The 18910-nt window shown below is 47.8% G+C and overlaps 1 protein-coding gene across 1 annotated transcript in view; it reads left to right on the forward strand.

The window, feature by feature from the left end:
• The first annotated feature begins 1538 nt into the window (after positions 1–1538).
• The window catches only part of LOC118942821 (protein Wnt-5b), a 239446-nt gene continuing 222074 nt past the window's right edge, over positions 1539–18910 (forward strand). The window contains exon 1 of the mRNA XM_036956545.1: positions 1539–2502. The gene's annotated coding sequence lies outside the window, so the exon portion shown is untranslated. The remainder of the gene's footprint in view (positions 2503–18910) is intronic.

Raw genomic sequence — 18910 nt, forward strand, 5'->3', positions numbered from 1 at the left:
AATACACAATACATAATACATAATACACAATACACATAATACACAATACACAATATATAATAGATAATACACAATATATAATACATAACACATAATACATAGCGATAAAGTCAAAACATGTTTTTTGAATTGTTTTGCACATTTATTGAAAATGAAATACAGAAAGGGAATTGACATAAGTATTCACACCCCCTGAGTCAATACATGTTAGAATCCCCTTTTGTCAGCCCTGAGTCAATACATGTTAGAATCCCCTTTTGTCAGCCCTGAGTCAATACATGTTAGAATCCCCTTTTGTCAGTGATTACAGCTGTGAGTCTTTCTGGGTAAGTCTCTAAGAGCTTTACATACCTAGATTGTACAATATTTGGCAATTATTCATTTTTTTTTAAATCATCAAGCTCTGTCAAGTTGGTTGTTGATCATTGCTAGACAGCCATTTTTAAGTCTTGCCACAGATGTTCAAGACGATTTAAGTCAAAACTGTAACTAGGCCACTCAGGAACATTCAATGTCGTCTTGGTGAGCAACTCCAGTGTGTATTTCAATCGGATGTATTTATAAAGCCCTTCTTACATCAGCTGCCGTCACAAAGTGCTGTACAGAAACCCAGCCGCGTGTTTTAGGTCGTTGTCCTGCTGAAAGGTGAATTTGTCTCCCAGTGTCTGGTGGAAAGCAGACTGAACCAGGTTTAACCTGTGCTTATATCCATTCCTTTGTGTTGTTGTTACCCATCAACCAATTAGGTGCCCTTCTTTACGAGGCATTGGAAAACCCTCCTGGTCTTAGTGGTTGAGACTGTGTATGAAGTGCACTGCTCCACTGAGGGACCTTACAGAGATAATTGTATAGTGGAGTATAGAGATGAGGTAGTCATTCAAAAATCATCAGAAGATAAATCATGTTAAACACTATAATTGCACACAGAGTGAGTCCGTGCACCTTATTATGTGACTCGTTGAGCACATTTTTACTCCTGAAATTATTTTTGGGGCTTACCATAACAAAAGGAGTTAAACACCTATTGAGTCAAGACATTTCAGCTTTTCATTTTTAATTCATTGGTAAACATTTGTAAAAACATAATTCCATTCTGACATTATGGGGTGATGTGTGAAGGCCGGTTACACACAATCTCACTGTAATATTTGTTAATGGATTTATAATAGAAGTAGTAGATGTTGCATTAGTCATATTTAAAAATAAAACCTGAAAACCTGAAACTCAGTGGTTGCTATGGATTTAATACTAAAGGACATGATCAAACAAGTAAAAACTGTAGCATTAAACTATCTCTAGGTTTTATTCTAAAAAATAGCAGTGTTCTGATCACTCTATAGTACTATAGTAACTCAAACAGTTTTCAGACAAAACAGGACAAATGCGCGGGCATCTCGTAAAACCCGGCCTTGGTGATGGCTGTCAATCAACACGTGTTCTGTCTGTGTCTGTGCGCGCTCCTGTCCTGTCCCGTGGGAGTTGCTGGGGTACTTTGGGATATCCCCTTCCTGCTACTTTATTACCCCGCTCCGAAGACAGCTATGCGAGGAGGGCAGGCGCATGGGCTAAGCACTGGGCGAAACTCTCCCAACTCACTCTCTCTGAACGCGAACATCGACTAGAGGACTGTGGAAGTTGTGAGGCTAGCCGCTCGCTGCCGCTCACTTCAACTATACCGCTACCGGACGCCCCCGTGCGAGACTTCACCTCTGCCTGTCACACGGCTCCCGCCGCCGGGGACTGGAGTTTACAGGAGGCTGGGGCTTTATTAAAGGAAAGCATACTTGAAGGGGAACAATAAATATCTGGATATCCTCAGGCTCTGACGGTGTTGGTACTGAGAAACTTTCTCTTCTTGAGTGTGACTGGCGTTCGTTCGTAAGGAGGCTACTAAAAGTGGAGTCATCATACCGTAGTTCATATTTTCTTTTGTTTCACGCGCTCTGTCCGGAGCAGCGTCTGTCATCTCCCGAACTGGATTACTTCGCATGTGTTTTATTTTGCGGGAAATAGAGACGCTGCGTAATCGTTTGGAGACGGAGCAACTAATCGCGAAATAATTAGTATTGTACACCTGTTTCTTATTGCTCTGCTAGCTATGTCATCGGAGCAAACAACTGTCTCCACCGCCGTGAACAGAGGAGCTAAGAACCATATCCGAGACCGAGGAGCGAACCGAGCGGGTTCTTTTGGAACGGACCGAAAAACTTTTCTGTGGAACTTGTTGTGAAATTAGTCAACGACAAAAAGGAACTCCCGTGCCAAGTGTAATTTAACGGAGGTGGAATTTGTCTTATTTTCTCGGGAGGAAACTCATACTTGTATAATCGGTCGTTCATAAAATTGTTCTCTCAACGAAGAGACTTCGTTCTAGAACTGGAACTTTTGTTTTGGAAGTTTTGGAACTGGAACTCTGGAGAACGTTTTGGAACTGGAACTCTGGAGAACGTTTCGGAACGCCGAACGCTCAGGGGGAAACGGTCGCGCAACTAAACGATACAAGTAAGGACACATTATTTTATATCCGGCCACGGACTGTAATGAATGTTTATTGTTACTTTTCAACTAGGGAATTAATGCGCTTTTGTATCAGTATAAACTCTCCCCGTTATGCACGCTTCATTTCACTTATAGAAGTTTTCAAAATAGCCTCCCCGAGAGTCGCAGAGTTGACGTTTTGATACAGTTATTTTATTTGACACAACTTTGGGGTTAATTAAACTCCTTGCTGAATGTGGAGTTTGTGTACGTGCAGTACACCTACATCTGAAAACCCGGCTAACTGTTCTAAATGAACTCCGTGGCTGTGGTCAAAATGGAGACTATATGTGTTTAAGAAAACTGGGTTTTCTGTTGGAATAGTTTTCTTTCCGACGTGTAGAAAAACTTGCGTATATATAACTATTTTTTTCTCGTTTTAAATTATGCAATCTTCATTATTAGGCTGAAGTTTCAATTACTTTGTTCATTTTAATTTTCTTGTAGGTGAGGGTTTAGGTCATTTCCATTTTAGGTCAATGGGTCTAATTATTTAGTGGTCGAGTTTGACCTCTGACATTTAGTTCGCTTATAGTTTTTTTTAGACAAATGAATTAATCCATGAAGTTGTTGAAATGCTTTGTAAGCGGATGTATCAACAACAGCTAATTTCAGTCGTTCAAGTTATCTGACGTGTCACTAAATTGATTTAGACCGCTAATATGGTCTGCTGTGCAGTTTACGCAGACGAGTTGGTGGTCTATTCTATTCTAATGTATTTACACTGTCATCTTCTATACTTGTTGATATTATTTTAAGGTTGTTTTAGGCCTACCAGATCAGAAAGCGTTATAGGCCAGTGTGCGACAGACACAGTAACTGCTCTCGCTGTAGTTGTTCTCACCAGTCTAACAATGTCAAAACGGGTTTAAACCAAAACACACGAACTATGTTGTCAATATAATTATTAGCCTTTGTGTTATTTATTAACAATTTTATCAAAAATCTGAATGAAATCACATTAAGTTGATGAGTACAATATTTATTTTTTTTATCCAACTAGAGTACGTCTATTTTCCCGTTATAGGAATTTGCAACACTGTAGTAATTATTGGGTAATTACTTATCCATCTTTTACATTTTAAATTCCAACGGAAACGGACTGTGTGCTTTTATATTTCACTCACATGAGTTATCTCTGTTAAATTATATTTCACTTTCATAGCCAGAAATGATCAGAATATTAATTAATTTAATTCTGAAGTTTAATTAAATGTAATCTCCTCTCTTATCACCCCTGACTCATATCTTGATATCATCCAACAGACAATATAATTAACCATCAGATTCTAGTGAGGAAGTAGACCTGAGGCCGTCTCTATATTACCTCAGAGTAGACCTGAGGCCGTCTCTATATTACCTCAGAGTAGACCTGAGGCAGTCTCTATATTACCTCAGAGTAGACCTGAGGCCGTCTCTATATTACCTCAGAGTAGACCTGAGGCCGTCTCTATATTACCTCAGAGTAGACCCGAGGCCGTCTCTATATTACCTCAGAGTAGACCTGAGGCCGTCTCTATATTACCTCAGAGTAGACCTGAGGCAGTCTCTATATTACCTCAGAGTAGACCCGAGGCCGTCTCTATATTACCTCAGAGTAGACCTGAGAACGTCTCTATATTACCTCAGAGTAGATTTTGGTCTCAGATAGCAGAGAGCTGAAATGACCATGCTGTCATCATTTCCAACATTAGGGGAAATCCTACTAGAGCCTTTCTTCTTTAGTATTATTAACTAATGTGAACTTCCCGCAAGGAATATACTCACAAAATGGCTAAAACAACGTGCGTTAGGAAAGACACGATGTCTTTTACCAAAACGTGTCAGTGAATAACCAGACTGGTTAACACAGGTGTCTTTCAACAAGTATATATACAGAGAATAGTTAAGGACTCTGTTGGATCGTAGTTTGCCTCAGGGGACAGATGGATGAGTGTTATCGTAGTAGTGTCAGAGAGGACGACTGTGGACGTCCTCCTCTCAGTGTGTTCCCAGTGTGTTCTCAGTGTGTTCCCAGTGTGTTCCCAGTGTGTCCCCAGTGTGTCCCCAGTGTGTCCCCAGTGTGTCCCCAGTGTGTTCCCAGTGTGTTCCCAGTGTGTTCCCAGTGTGTTCCCAGTACACACTCAGAAAACAGTTCAAATATCTTAGTTTGACTGCGGTGTCCCCTCAGGGCGGTTATAGAGAAGCCTCTTAGGAAAATGTCAATGGGGTCAGCGAGGACTCGGTGAGTTTGTAAATAGGGCCTTGGCCAAGGCTCCCTAAGCACTGAGGATGAAGTCTATCAAAATGTTTCTCCATGAAGATGAGGGTTCCATCAATAGAAAGGGATGAGAAAGAGATTTCATTACATTGTAAACTAATATATTCACACAACTGATAATGATTGGCTGCCTGCATATCCTCCATCCCGCACTGCAGTCGTATGTGTTCGTTATATATCAGGGATTCAAATGGATTTAGAACCTTCTACAGACCGGCAGGTCTACAACACTGACGGATACGGCAATACATTAGAAAAAACAAGCTGACCAGGACAGGACCAGACCGGACCGGACAGGACCGGACCAGACCAGACCAGACTGGACCAGACCGGACCTAAAATATATGTATATATCGCTAGGGGTAACCATTTACTGAGTCATACTGTTAGATATCATATAACACATTTTACACCACTACACACACACACACCAGAGACACACACACACACACACATCGAGGGGTTTGAACATGTACCACCTAGGGTGGTAAGGAGGTCTGACCCTGTACTACTCTCTCATACTGTGCTCCACCTGCATACAAACACACACACTTAGACACACACACACACACTTAGACACACACTCAAACACTGCGCTGGGGCGCTATATGAGACCCAGACCCCATTGTGGTAAGTCCCATTGTTAGGAGCAGAGAGGGGTTACAACCCTCACAGGGGATTCTGGGTTGAATTCCCCCCCCCCCCCCCCCCCCCCCCCAGCAGCCAATCAGAGCCCAGCATTTTCAAAACCTGCACCTTGAACAAGAGGCCACCCTCTTAACCTTCAGGGCCTTAGTTTACACACACAGCCCTCAGAGAGAGAGTGTGTGTGTGTGGCGTGCGTGCGTGCGTGTGTGGCGTGCGTGCGTGTGTGTGTGTGGCGTGCGTGCGTGTGTGTGTTTGTTCACAAGTGCGTGTCTCCAGAGCAGAGATTGGCAGGTGAGAACCGTATATGTATATATCTGGTGTCGTTCTGTCCTTGTTAATGTCTGTCTCTACTTCTCTTCTCTTTCTTTCTCCTCTCTCATTCTCTTCTCTTTCTCTTCTCTCCATCTCTTCCTCTCTCCTTCTCTTCTCCTCTCCCTCTCTCTCCTTCACTAGTTCTCTTCTCTCCTCTTCTCCTCTCCTTCTACCCCCCCGTCCCCGTCCCCGTCCCATTACCAGTTAAATGGTCTAGTCTGGACTGATTCCAGGTCATGTTGGGATGACAGGTTTGATGTGACCGGACCTCTGGTATTCAGGGGGGGGGGGGGGTCATTTCTGACCCGTTGGATATTGGTTATGGACTGATGTCATTGAGGCCACAGGGTGCAGTGTGGTTGCGTGGTCAGTCACGTTAGGACATTTGATTTACGCTGTCACTGTGTGTGTGTGTGTGTGTGTGTGTGTGTGTGTGTGTGTGTGTGTGTGTTCAGTAACTGTAGCAGAGGTAGCTCTGGGAAACCTCTCTCTAGCTGATTCAGTCCTGATTAAAATGTCAACAGCACACCTGGACCTGCACAGACCAGACCTGGTGCACGGAGCACAGACCGCCACACACACACACACACTCCTACGCCGCCACACACACACACACACACTCCTACGACAGTGGTTATTCTCTCTCTCTCTGATAGGAATGATATTCTATATAATGTCTCCTCTCAGCACACAGTAATGTCTCCTCTCAGCAATGTCTCCTCTCAGTAATGTCTCCTCTCAGCTCTCAGTAGTGTCTCCTCTCAGTAATGTCTCCTCTCAGCTCTCAGTAGTGTCTCCTCTCAGTAATGTCTCCTCTCAGTAATGTCTCCTCTCAGCTCTCAGTAATGTCTCCTCTCAGCACAGTAATGTCTCCTCTCAGCACACAGTAATATCTCCTCTCAGTAATGTCTCCTCTTAGCACACAGTAATGTCTCCTCTCAGCACACAGTAATGTCTCCTCTCAGCACACAGTAATGTCTCCTCTCAGTAATGTCTCCTCTCAGCACACAGTAATGTCTCCTCTCAGTAATGTCTCCTCTCAGCTCTCAGTAATGTCTCCTCTCAGTAATGTCTCCTCTCAGCTCTCGGTAATGTCTCCTCTCGGTAATGTCTCCTCTCGGTAATGTCTCCTCTCGGTAATGTCTCCTCTCGGTAATGTCTCATCTCAGTAATGTCTCCTCTTAGCACACAGTAATGTCTCCTCTCAGCACACAGTAATGTCTCCTCTCAGCACACAGTAATGTCTCCTCTCAGTAATGTCTCCTCTCAGCTCTCAGTAATGTCTCCTCTCAGTAATGTCTCCTCTCAGCTCTCAGTAATGTCTCCTCTCAGTAATGTCTCCTCTCAGCTCTCAGTAATGTCTCCTCTCGGTAATGTCTCCTCTTGGTAATGTGTCCTCTCGGTAATGTCTCCTCTCGGTAATGTCTCCTCTCAGCACACAGTAATGTCTCCTCTCAGCACACAGTAATGTCTCCTCTCAGCACACAGTAATGTCTCCTCTCAGTAATGTCTCCTCTCAGCACACAGTAATGTCTCCTCTCAGTAATGTCTCATCTCAGCACACAGTAATGTCTCCTCTCAGTAATGTCTCCTCTCAGCTCTCAGTAATGTCTCCTCTCAGTAATGTCTCCTCTCAGCTCTCAGTAATGTCTCCTCTCAGTAATGTCTCCTCTCAGCTCTCGGTAATGTCTCCTCTCGGTAATGTCTCCTCTCAGCTCTCGGTAATGTCTCCTCTCGGTAATGTCTCCTCTCAGCTCTCAGTAATGTCTCCTCTCGGTAATGTCTCCTCTCGGTAATGTCTCCTCTCTGTAATGTCTCCTCTCGGTAATGTCTCCTCTCGGTACACAGTAATGTCTCCTCTCAGCACACAGTAATGTCTCCTCTCAGCACACAGTAATGTCTCCTCTCAGCTCTCAGTAATGTCTCCTCTCGGTAATGTCTCCTCTCAGCTCTCAGTAATGTCTCCTCTCGGTAATGTCTCCTCTCGGTAATGTCTCCTCTCAGTTCTCGGTAATGTCTCCTCTCAGCTCTCAGTAATGTCTCCTCTCAGTAATGTCTCCTCTCAGCTCTCAGTAATGTCTCCTCTCGGTAATGTCTCCTCTCGGTAATGTCTCCTCTCGGTAATGTCTCCTCTCGGTAATGTCTCCTCTCGGTAATGTCTCCTCTCGGTAATGTCTCCTCTCGGTAATGTCTCCTCTCGGTAATGTCTCCTCTCGGTAATGTCTCCTCTCAGCTCTCAGTAATGTCTCCTCTCAGCTCTCAGTAATGTCTCCTCTCGGTAATGTCTCCTCTCGGTAATGTCTCCTCTCGGTAATGTCTCCTCTCGGTAATGTCTCCTCTCAGTAATGTCTCCTCTCAGTAATGTCTCCTCTCAGCTCTCAGTAATGTCTCCTCTCAGCACACAGTAATGTCTCATCTCAGCTGTCAGTAATGTCTCCTCTCAGTAATGTCTCCTCTCAGTAATGTCTCCTCTCAGTAATGTCTCCTCTCAGTAATGTCTCCTCTCAGTAATGTCTCCTCTCAGCACACAGTAATGTCTCCTCTCAGTAATGTCTCCTCTCAGTAATGTCTCCTCTCAGCACACAGTAATGTCTCCTCTCAGTAATGTCTCCTCTCAGTAATGTCTCCTGTCAGCTCACAGTAATGTCTTCTCTCAGTTCGACATCGGCTAGGCGCCCGCCGAACTGAAGCATCCTGACGCCTTAATTCTCACCTGCTCTAATTACCTCACAAAAATGTCTACTCTGAGCTTTCTCTCTTTAACTGACAACACTGTCTACTGTGAGCTTTCTCTCTAACTAACAACACTGTCTACTGTGAGCTCTCTCTAACTGACAACACTGTCTACTGTGAGCTCTCTCTAACTGACAACACTGTCTACTGTGAGCTCTCTCTAACTGACAACACTGTCTACTGTGAGCTCTCTCTAACTGACAACACTGTCTACTGTGAGCTCTCTCTAACTGACAACACTGTCTACTGTGAGCTTTCTCTCTTTAACTAACAACACTGTCTACTGTGAGCTTTCTCTCTTTAACTAACAACACTGTCTACTGTGAGCTTCCTCTAACTGACAACACTGTGATAGATGTGTGATGGTTCTTATTAAAAGGTTGTGTGATGGTAGGGGCCCAGACACCACACAAAGCACCTGAACGAACCCTAATGAACAGCACTAGCCCTCAGTCACACCTGTCACTCCAATTAAGGGAAGTCCCTCTCCCGTCTCTCTCCTTCAGTGGTGTAAAGTACCGTCTCTCTCCTTCAGTGGTGTAAAGTACCGTCTCTCTCCTTCAGTGGTGTAAAGTACTGTCTCTCTCCTTCAGTGGTGTAAAGTACTGTCTCTCTCCTTCAGTGGTGTAAAGTACCGTCTCTCTCTCCTTCAGTGGTGTAAAGTACTGTCTCTCTCCTTCAGTGGTGTGAAGTACTGTCTCTCTCTCCTTCAGTGGTGTAAAGTACCGTCTCTCTCCTTCAGTGGTGTAAAGTACCGTCTCTCTCCTTCAGTGGTGTAAAGTACCGTCTCTCTCCTTCAGTGGTGTAAAGTACCGTCTCTCTCCTTCAGTGGTGTAAAGTACCGTCTCTCTCCTTCAGTGGTGTAAAGTACTGTCTCTCTCCTTCAGTGGTGTAAAGTACCGTCTCTCTCCTTCAGTGTTGTAAAGTACTGTCTCTCTCCTTCAGTGGTGTAAAGTACTGTCTCTCTCCTTCAGTGGTGTAAAGTACCGTCTCTCTCCTTCAGTGGTGTAAAGTACCGTCTCTCTCCTTCAGTGGTGTAAAGTACCGTCTCTCTCCTTCAGTGGTGTAAAGTACCGTCTCTCTCCTTCAGTGGTGTAAAGTACCGTCTCTCTCCTTCAGTGGTGTAAAGTACCGTCTCTCTCCTTCAGTGGTGTAAAGTACCGTCTCTCTCCTTCAGTGGTGTAAAGTACCGTCTCTCTCCTTCAGTGGTGTAAAGTACCGTCTCTCTCCTTCAGTGGTGTAAAGTACCGTCTCTCTCCTTCAGTGGTGTAAAGTACCGTCTCTCTCCTTCAGTGGTGTAAAGTACCGTCTCTCTCCTTCAGTGGTGTAAAGTACCGTCTCTCTCCTTCAGTGGTGTAAAGTACCGTCTCTCTCCTTCAGTGGTGTAAAGTACCGTCTCTCTCCTTCAGTGGTGTAAAGTACCGTCTCTCTCTCCTTCAGTGGTGTAAAGTACCGTCTCTCTCCTTCAGTGGTGTAAAGTACCATCTCTCTCTCCTTCAGTGGTGTAAAGTACCATCTCTCTCTCCTTCAGTGGTGTAAAGTACCATCTCTCTCTCCTTCAGTGGTGTAAAGTACCGTCTCTCTCTCCTTCAGTGGTGTAAAGTACCGTCTCTCTCCTTCAGTGGTGTAAAGTACTGTCTCTCTCCTTCAGTGGTGTAAAGTACTTAAGTACAAATACTTTAAAGTACTACTTTAGTAGTTTATTTTTTGGTATCTCTACTTTACTGTACTATCTTGACAACTTTTACTTTTACTTCACTACATTCCTAAAGAAAATAATGTACTTTTTACGCCATACATTTTCCCTGACACCTAAAATACTAGGAAAATTGTGAAATTCACGTACTTATCAAGAGAACATCCCTGGTCATCCCTTCTGCCTCTGATCTGGTGGACTCACTAAACACACATGCTTCTTTTGTAAATGATGTCTGAGTGTTGGAGTGTGCCTCTGTCTATCTGTAAAAAAATAAATAATAATAATATATATATATATATATACAATAAAAATGCTTTGCCTCATTAAAGGATTATGAAATTATTTATACTTTTACTTATGATAATAAGTATATTTTAGCAATTACATTTACTTTTCATACTTATTTAAAACCAAATACTATTAGACTTTTGCTCAAGTAGTATTTTATTGGGGGACTTTTCCCCTGAGTCATTTTCTATTAAGGGATCTTTTACTTTTACACAAGTATGACAATACTTCCTCACCACTTCTCTCCTTTCACTTTAAAGTGCTGATGATGCCCCCCCTCTGTCCCCCTGTACCCCCCTCTGTCCCCCCCAGACCACACAGCCTCCCAGACACTCTCCTCTGAGAGGGGCTACACCCCTGTACCCCCATCTGTCTCCCTCGTACCCCCCTCTGTCCCTCTCGTACCTTGTCCCCCTCGTACCCCCCCCCCCCCCCCCATCCCCCTCATACCACCCTCTGTCCCCCTCGTACCCCCCTCTGTCTCCTCTGACAGTTTGTGGACCTCTGGGACTTTGTTGTCGTGCAGCTCCTGCTTGTAGCCCACTATGGTGCTCGCACTGTGACCAATTTTGTGTGTGTATGTGTGTGTGTTCACACCCCCACTCCCAGCCCTATATCTGTCAACCCCCCCACTAGGGAGCAGACTGGTTCAGGTGGTTCTGGAATGTTCCATAGGTGTTCCGCAGGTTCCGAAGGTAAACATCAATCAGTCAATCAATCAGCTTCTATTTGTGTAGTAGAGTTTTGAACAGAGGCAGATCTGTGGTGGGACACTGGACAGAACCTCTTAGAAGCAGAACTGAACGGAAGCTTCTGGCAGCAGACCAGAGGCAGGAGAGGACCACTCCACCCTGATCTGTTTTGACTACATTACAGGGAGAAACCTGGGGAGCACTGTGCAGGCTTTTGTTCCCACCCAGCGCTAACACACCTGATTCTACTGTAATAATACTTGAATATTTGAATCAATTGTCTTAAGTCCTGCAACCTCTTCCTCATACGCCAGAGGAAGACAGTCCAGTAGTTTCTACATTTATGCTGAGTGTGTGTGTCTGTGTCGGTGTGTGTCTGTGTGTGTGTGTGTGGGGGGGGGGTTGGAGACTGACAGTAAACACAGCTGTATTGGTCTGCTCCAGCCAGACAGCTGTTAATGAGACAGGGAGGAAAGAGACGTGTGAACTCAGCCACAGATCTGAAGATTCCCCCCTACATCTCCTCTACAGCCTCCCAACAAGCCCGATTCAACCCACACACTGAAGACCACCGCAGCTCAGTAGCTGATCTAGAGAGGGAATACATCCGTGACTCAAGAGAGGCTCAACATTATGCATTTCTGATTGGTTTGAGTTGTTTATGTCTCTTCTGTTGGGAGGGATGAGATGGAGGGATGAGAGACAGGGAGGGATGAGAGGCAGGGAGGGATGGAGGGATGAGAGGCAGGGAGGGATGGAGGGATGAGAGACAGGGAGGGATGAGAGGCAGGGAGGGATGGAGGGAGAGAGGCAGGGAGGGAGAGAGGGAGGGATGGAGGGAGAGAGGCAGGGAGGAATGGATGGAGAGGCAGGGAGGAATGGAGGGAGAGGCAGGGAGGGAGAGAGGGATGGAGGGAGAGAGGGGGAGAAGCAGGGATGGATGAAGGGAGAGAGACAGGGAGGGATGGAGGGAGAGAGACAGGGAGGGATGGAGGGAGAGAGACAGGGAGGGATGGAGGGAGAGGGGCAGGGAGGGATGGAGGCAGGGAGGGATGAAGGGAGAGAGACAGGGTGGGATGGAGGGAGAGAGGCAGGGAGGGATGGAGGGAGAGAGGCAGGGAGGGATGAAGGGAGAGAGACAGGGAGGGATGGAGGGAGAGGGGCAGGGAGGGATGGAGGGAGAGGGGCAGGGAGGGATGGACAGAGAGGCAGGGAGTGATGGAGGGAGAGGGGCAGGGAGTGATTGAGGGAGAGGGGCAGGGAAGGATGGAGGGGGACGAGGGATGGAGGGAGAGGGGCAGGGAGGGATGAAGGGAGAGAGACAGGGAGGGAGAGGGGCAGGGAGGGATGGAGGGAGGGATGAAGGGAGAGAGGCAGGGAGGGATGGAGGGAGGAAGGGATGGAGGGAGAGGGGCAGGGAGGGATGGACAGAGAGAGGCAGGGAGTGATGGCGGGAGAGAGGCAGGGAGGGATGGAGGGGGAGAAGCAGGGATGGATGAAGGGAGAGAGACAGGGAGGGATGGAGGGATGGAGGGAGAGAGACAGGGAGGGATGGAGGGAGAGAGACAGGGAGGGATGGAGGGAGAGGGGCAGGGAGGGATGGAGGCAGGGAGGGATGAAGGGAGAGAGACAGGGAGAGATGGAGGGAGAGAGACATGGAGGGAGAGGGGCAGGGAGGGATGAAGGGAGAGGGGCAGGGAGGGATGGACAGAGAGAGGCAGGGAGTGATGGAGGGAGAGGGGCAGGGAGTGATGGAGGGAGAGGGGCAGGGAAGGATGGAGGGGGACGAGGGATGGAGGGAGAGGGGCAGGGAGAGAGGCAGGGAGGGATGGAGGGAGAGAAGCAGGGAGGGATGAAGGGAGAGAGACAGGGAGGGATGAGAGAGAGGGCAGGGAGGGATGAGAGAGAGGGCAGGGAGGGATGAGGGAGAGAGGCAGGGAGGGATGAGGGAGAGAGGCAGGGAGGGATGAGGGAGAGAGGCAGGGAGGGATGAAGGGAGAGAGACAGGGAGGGATGAAGGGAGAGAGACAGGGAGGGATGGAGGGAGAGTGACAGGGAGGGCTGGAGAGAGAGAGAGAGGCAGGGAGGGATGGAGGGAGAGAGGCAGGGAGGGATGAAGGGAGAGAGACAGGGAGGGATGGAGGGAGAGAGACAGGGAGGGATGAAGGGAGAAAGACAGGCAGTGATGAAGGGAGAGAGACAGGGAAGGATGAAGGGAGAGAGACAGGGAGGGATGGAGGGAGAGAGACATGGAGGGAGAGGGGCAGGGAGGGATGAAGGGAGAGGGGCAGGGAGGGATGGACAGAGAGAGGCAGGGAGTGATGGAGGGAGAGGGGCAGGGAGTGATGGAGGGAGAGGGGCAGGGAAGGATGGAGGGGGACGAGGGATGGAGGGAGAGGGGCAGGGAGAGAGGCAGGGAGGGATGGAGGGAGAGAAGCAGGGAGGGATGAAGGGAGAGAGACAGGGAGGGATGAGAGAGAGGGCAGGGAGGGATGAGAGAGAGGGCAGGGAGGGATGAGGGAGAGAGGCAGGGAGGGATGAGGGAGAGAGACAGGGAGGGATGAAGGGAGAGAGACAGGGAGGGATGAAGGGAGAGAGACAGGGAGGGATGGAGGGAGAGTGACAGGGAGGGCTGGAGAGAGAGAGACAGGGAGGGATGAAGGGAGAGAGACAGGGAGGGATGAAGGGAGAGAGACAGGGAGGGATGAAGGGAGAAAGACAGGGAGGGATGGAGGGAGAGTGACAGGGAGGGCTGGAGAGAGAGAGACAGGGAGGGATGAAGGGAGAGAGACAGGGAGGGATGAAGGGAGAGAGACAGGGAGGGATGAAGGGAGAGAGACAGGGAGGGATGAAGGGAGAAAGACAGGCAGTGATGAAGGGAGAGAGACAGGGAAGGATGAAGGGAGAGAGACAGGGAGGGATGGAGGGAGAGAGACAGGGAGGGATGAAGGGAGAGAGACAGGGAGGGATGAAGGGAGAGAGGCAGGGAGGGATGGAGGGAGAGAGACAGGGAGGGATGAAGGGAGAGAGAGAGGTGGGGAGGAATGGAGGGAGAGAGGCAGGGAGGGATGAAGGGAGAGAGACAGGGAGGGATGAAGGGAGAGAGACATGGAGGGAGAGAGAGAGAGGCAGGGAGGGATGGAGGGAGAGAGAGAGGCAGGGAGGGATGGAGGGAGAGAGACATGGAGGGATGGAGGGAGAGAGACAGGGAGAGATGAAGGGAGCGAGACAGGGAGGGATGGAGGGAGAGGAGGGATGCGTTGTGGACCCCAGCCCAGCTTGGCAGCTGTGTTAATGTGGAGAGTTTAGAGCCAAAGAAGAGATATGTCAGTCTGTTTCTCTTCCCCTCTCTAACATTGGCAGAAAGTAGTGTGTGTGTCTGCCTATCTCTAGTGATTCCTCATTATGGGTGAGTGGTCTCTGATGTCACCTCTCTCTCTCCCTATCGTTCTATCCTCTCTCTCTCTCTTTCTCTGTCGTTCTATCATCTCTCTCTCTCTTTCTCTATCGTTCTATCATCTCTCTTTCTCTTTCTCTCTCTCTCTCTCTCTCTCTCTATCATTCTATCCTCTCTCTCTGTCTCTCTCTCCATCTGTCTCTCTCTCTATCATTCTATCCAATTCAATTATTGGGCTTTATTGGCATGGGAAACGTGTTAACATTGCCAAAGCAAGTGAGGTAGATAATATCCTCTCTCTCTCTCTCTCTATCGTTCTATCCTCTCTCTCTCTCTCTCTCTCTCTCTGTCTCTCTCTCTCTCTCTCTCTCTCCATCTGTCTCTCTCTCTCTATCGTTCTATCCTCTCTCTCTCTCTCTATCGTTCTGTCCTCTGTCTCTGTCTCTCTCTCTCTCTCTCTATTGTTCTATCCTCTCTCTCTGTCTCTGTTTCTCTCAATTCAATTCAAGGGCTTTATTGGCATGGGAAACATGTGTTAACATTGCCAAAGCAAGTGAGGTAGATAATATATAAAGTGAATATATTAAGTGAAATAAACAATAAAAATTAACAGTAAACATTACAGCAGACATTTGACTTTGGATTCTAGTAGGGTGAGGCCGGGTGCTGCAGACTTTTCTAGTGCCCGCGCCAATTCGTTGATATATATGTTGAAGAGGGTGGGGCTTAAGCTGCATCCCTGTCTCACCCCACGACCCTGTGTGAAGAAATGTGTGTTTTTTGCCAATTTTAACCGCACACTTGTTGTTTGTGTACATGGATTTTATAATGTCGTATGTTTTACCCCCAACACCACTTTCCATCAGTTTGTATAGCAGACCCTCATGCCAAATTGAGTCAAAGGCTTTTTTGAAATCAACAAAGCATGAGAAGACTTTGCCTTTGTTTTGGTTTGTTTGGTTGTCAATTAGGGTGTGCAGGGTGAATACATGGTCTGTTGTACGGTAATTTGGTAAAAAGCCAATTTGACATTTGCTCAGTACATTGTTTTCATTGAGGAAATGTACGAGTCTGCTGTTAATGATAATGCAGAGGATTTTCCCAAGGTTACTGTTGACGCATATTCCACGGTAGTTATTGGGGTCAAATTTGTTTCCACTGTTGTGGATTGGGGTGATCAGTCCTTGGTTCCAAATATTGGGGAAGATGCCAGAGCTAAGGATGATGTTAAAGAGTTTTAGTATAGCCAATTGGAATTTGTTGTCTGTATATTTGATCATTTCATTGAGGATACCATCAACACCACAGGCCTTTTTGGGTTGGAGGGTTTTCATTTTGGAGGGTTTTCATTTTCATTTTTTCCCAGAAGTGGTTAGAGTCTATGGATTCTTCAATTACATTGAGCTGATTTCTGATTTCTCTCTCTCTCTCTCTCTCTCTCTATCGTTCTATCCCCCCTCTCTCTCTCTCTCTGTCTCTCTCTCTCTCTCTCTCTCTCTCTCTGTCTCTCTCTCTCCATCTGTCTCTGTCTCTGTCTCTCTCTCTCTCTCTCTCTCTCTCTCTCTCGTTCTATCCCCTCTCTCTCTCTCTCTCTCTCTCTCCATCTCTCTCTCTCTCCATCTGTCTCTGTCTCTCTCTCTCTCTCTCTCTCTGTCTCTCTCTCTCCATCTGTCTCTCTCTCTCTCCATCTGTCTCTGTCTCTCTCTCTCTGTCAGCTAGAGGCCCTGATATACTCAGTCATGAGGAATATGACGGTACTGGACTAGTGGACACACCCTTTGATAGTGTTCCTTCATACACTGTGAAGTGTTGTGTATGGATCTCTAGCCGATGTGGGTTGAATGTGGGTCAGATGTGTGTTTGACAGGATGTCAGCGGCCTGGGAAGGATGGCGGGTAGGGCTGAGACACACATATGTACGTGTGTGTGTGTGTGTGTTTATGTCTGTGTGTTTGTGTGTGTGTGTGTGTGTGTGTATGTTTTTATGTGTGTCTCTATATATATGTGTGTGTGTGTCTGACCCCATGGCCCAGACCCTTACTGCAGGGCCTTAATTGGTGTCGTTAATGTCTCAGCGAGCTGCAGAGAGCTAGAGGAGGTAATTGGCCAGGCCTCCACTTGAGCAAACAGGAGTTCAATGGTCTCATCTAACACCCTGATGGGACCAGGGAGCAGGGGAGGAGGGGTGTTATGGAGAGGGGAGTGTGTTGAAGAGGGGTGGAATGGGACGGAGAAGGGGAAGTGAGGGAGTGTTGTGGGTGTAAAGTGATGGGGGTGTAAAGTGATGGGGGTGTTGTGGGTGTAAAGTGATGGGGTGTTGGGTGTAAAGTGATGGGGTGTTGGGGGTGTAAAGTGATGGGGTGTTGGGGTGATGGGAGTGTTGGGGGTGTAAAGTGATGGGGTGTTGGGGTGATGGGAGTGTTGGGGGTGTAAAGTGATGGGGTGTTGGGGGTGTAAAGTGATGGGGTGTTGGGGGTGTAAAGTGATGGGGTTTTGGGGTGATGGGAGTGTTGGGGGTGTAAAGTGATGGGAGTGTTGGGGGTGTTGGGGTGATGGGGTGTAAAGTGATGGGAGTGTTGGGGTGATGGGAGTGTTGGGGGTGTTGGGGTGATGGGAGTGTTGGGGGTGTTGGGGGTGATGGGGTGTAAAGTGATGGGGTGTAAAGTGATGGGGGTGTTGGGGTGATGGGAGTGTTGGGGGTGATGGGAGTGTTGGGGGTGTAAAGTGATGGGAGTGTTGGGGGTGTTGGGGTGATGGGGTGTAAAGTGATGGGGGTGTAAAGTGATGGGGGTGTAAAATGATGGGAGTGTTGGGGGTGTAAAGTGATGGGGTGTAAAGTGATGGGGTGTTGGGGGTGTAAAGTGATGGGAGTGTTGGGGGTGTAAAGTGTTGGGGTGATGGGGGTGTTGGGGGTGTAAAGTGATGGGAGTGTTGGGGTGTAAAGTGATGGGGTGTTGGGGTGTAAAGTGATGGGAGTGTTGGGGGTGTAAAGTGATGGGGTGTTGGGGGTGTAAAGTGATGGGGTGTTGGGGGTGTAAAGTGATGGGGTGTTGGGGGTGTAAAGTGATGGAGTGTTGGGGGTGTAAAGTGATGGGGAGTTGGGGGTGTAAAGTGATGGGGTGTTGGGGGTGTAAAGTGATGGGAGTGTTGGGGTGATGGGAGTGTTGGGGGTGTTGGGGTGTTGGGGGTGTAAAGTGATGGGGTGTTGGGGGTGTAAAGTGATGGGGGTGTTGGGGTGATGGGAGTGTTGGGGGTGTAAAGTGATGGGAGTGTTGGGGGTGTTGGGGTGATGGGAGTGTTGGGGGTGTAAAGTGATGGGAGTGTTGGGGGTGTTGGGGTGATGGGGTGTTGGGGGTGTAAAGTGATGGGGTGTTGGGGGTGTAAAGTGTTGGGGGTGTTGGGGTGATGGGAGTGTTGGGGGTGTAAAGTGATGGGGGTGTTGGGGGTGTAAAGTGATGGGGGTGTAAAGTGATGGGGGTGTAAAGTTATGGGGGTGTAAAGTGATGGGGGTGATGGGGGTGTAAAGTGATGGGGTGTTGGGGGTGTAAAGTGATGTGGGTGTTGGGGGTGTAAAATGATGGTCACGGGCTGACTCTCCTCCCTCTCTTTCTCACTGGCTGGTTCTCATTTTCTGCGTCCCTAACATTGACTCTCCTCCCTCTCTCCCCCTCCCCCTGGTCAGTGTGATTTGAATCCGTAGGGGTGAGGGGCTCTGGCCCAAAGCTGTCGCATGGAGCACATTTCATGGCTAATTACCTCCACTTTGTGATGTCGTTTACAGAAACATGCCCTCCCCGATAACCCTATGACACTCTGAGAAACGTGTGTGTGTGTGTGTATGCTCTGTGAACACTATCTAACAGGACAAGGGGAGGCAAGGTGGGGGGTGTTTGACATTTTGTCTCTGTCACTATCTCCTTCACTCTCTCTGTCACTCTCTTTATCTCCTTCACTCTCTCTGTAACTCGCTTTGTCACTCTCTTTCACTATCTCCTTCTCTCTCTGTCACTAACTCCTTCACTCTCTCTGTCACTCTCTGTCACCCTCTCTGTCACTCTCTCTGTCACTATCTCCTCCACTCTCTCTGTCACTATCTCCTCCACTCTCTCTGTCACTATCTCCTCCACTCTCTCTGTCACTATCTCCTCCACTCTCTCTGTCACTATCTCCTCCACCCTCTCTTTCACTATATCCTCCACCCTCTCTTTCACTATATCCTCCACTCTCTCTGTCACCCTCTCTTTCACTCTCTCTGTCACTCTCTCTGTCATTCTCTCTGTCACCCTCTCCTCCACCCTCTCTGTCACTATCTCCTCCACCCTCTGTCACTCTCTCCTCCACTA

The sequence above is a fragment of the Oncorhynchus mykiss genome, chromosome 21, assembly GCF_013265735.2.
Source record: "Oncorhynchus mykiss isolate Arlee chromosome 21, USDA_OmykA_1.1, whole genome shotgun sequence".
Lineage (NCBI taxonomy): Eukaryota > Metazoa > Chordata > Actinopteri > Salmoniformes > Salmonidae > Oncorhynchus > Oncorhynchus mykiss.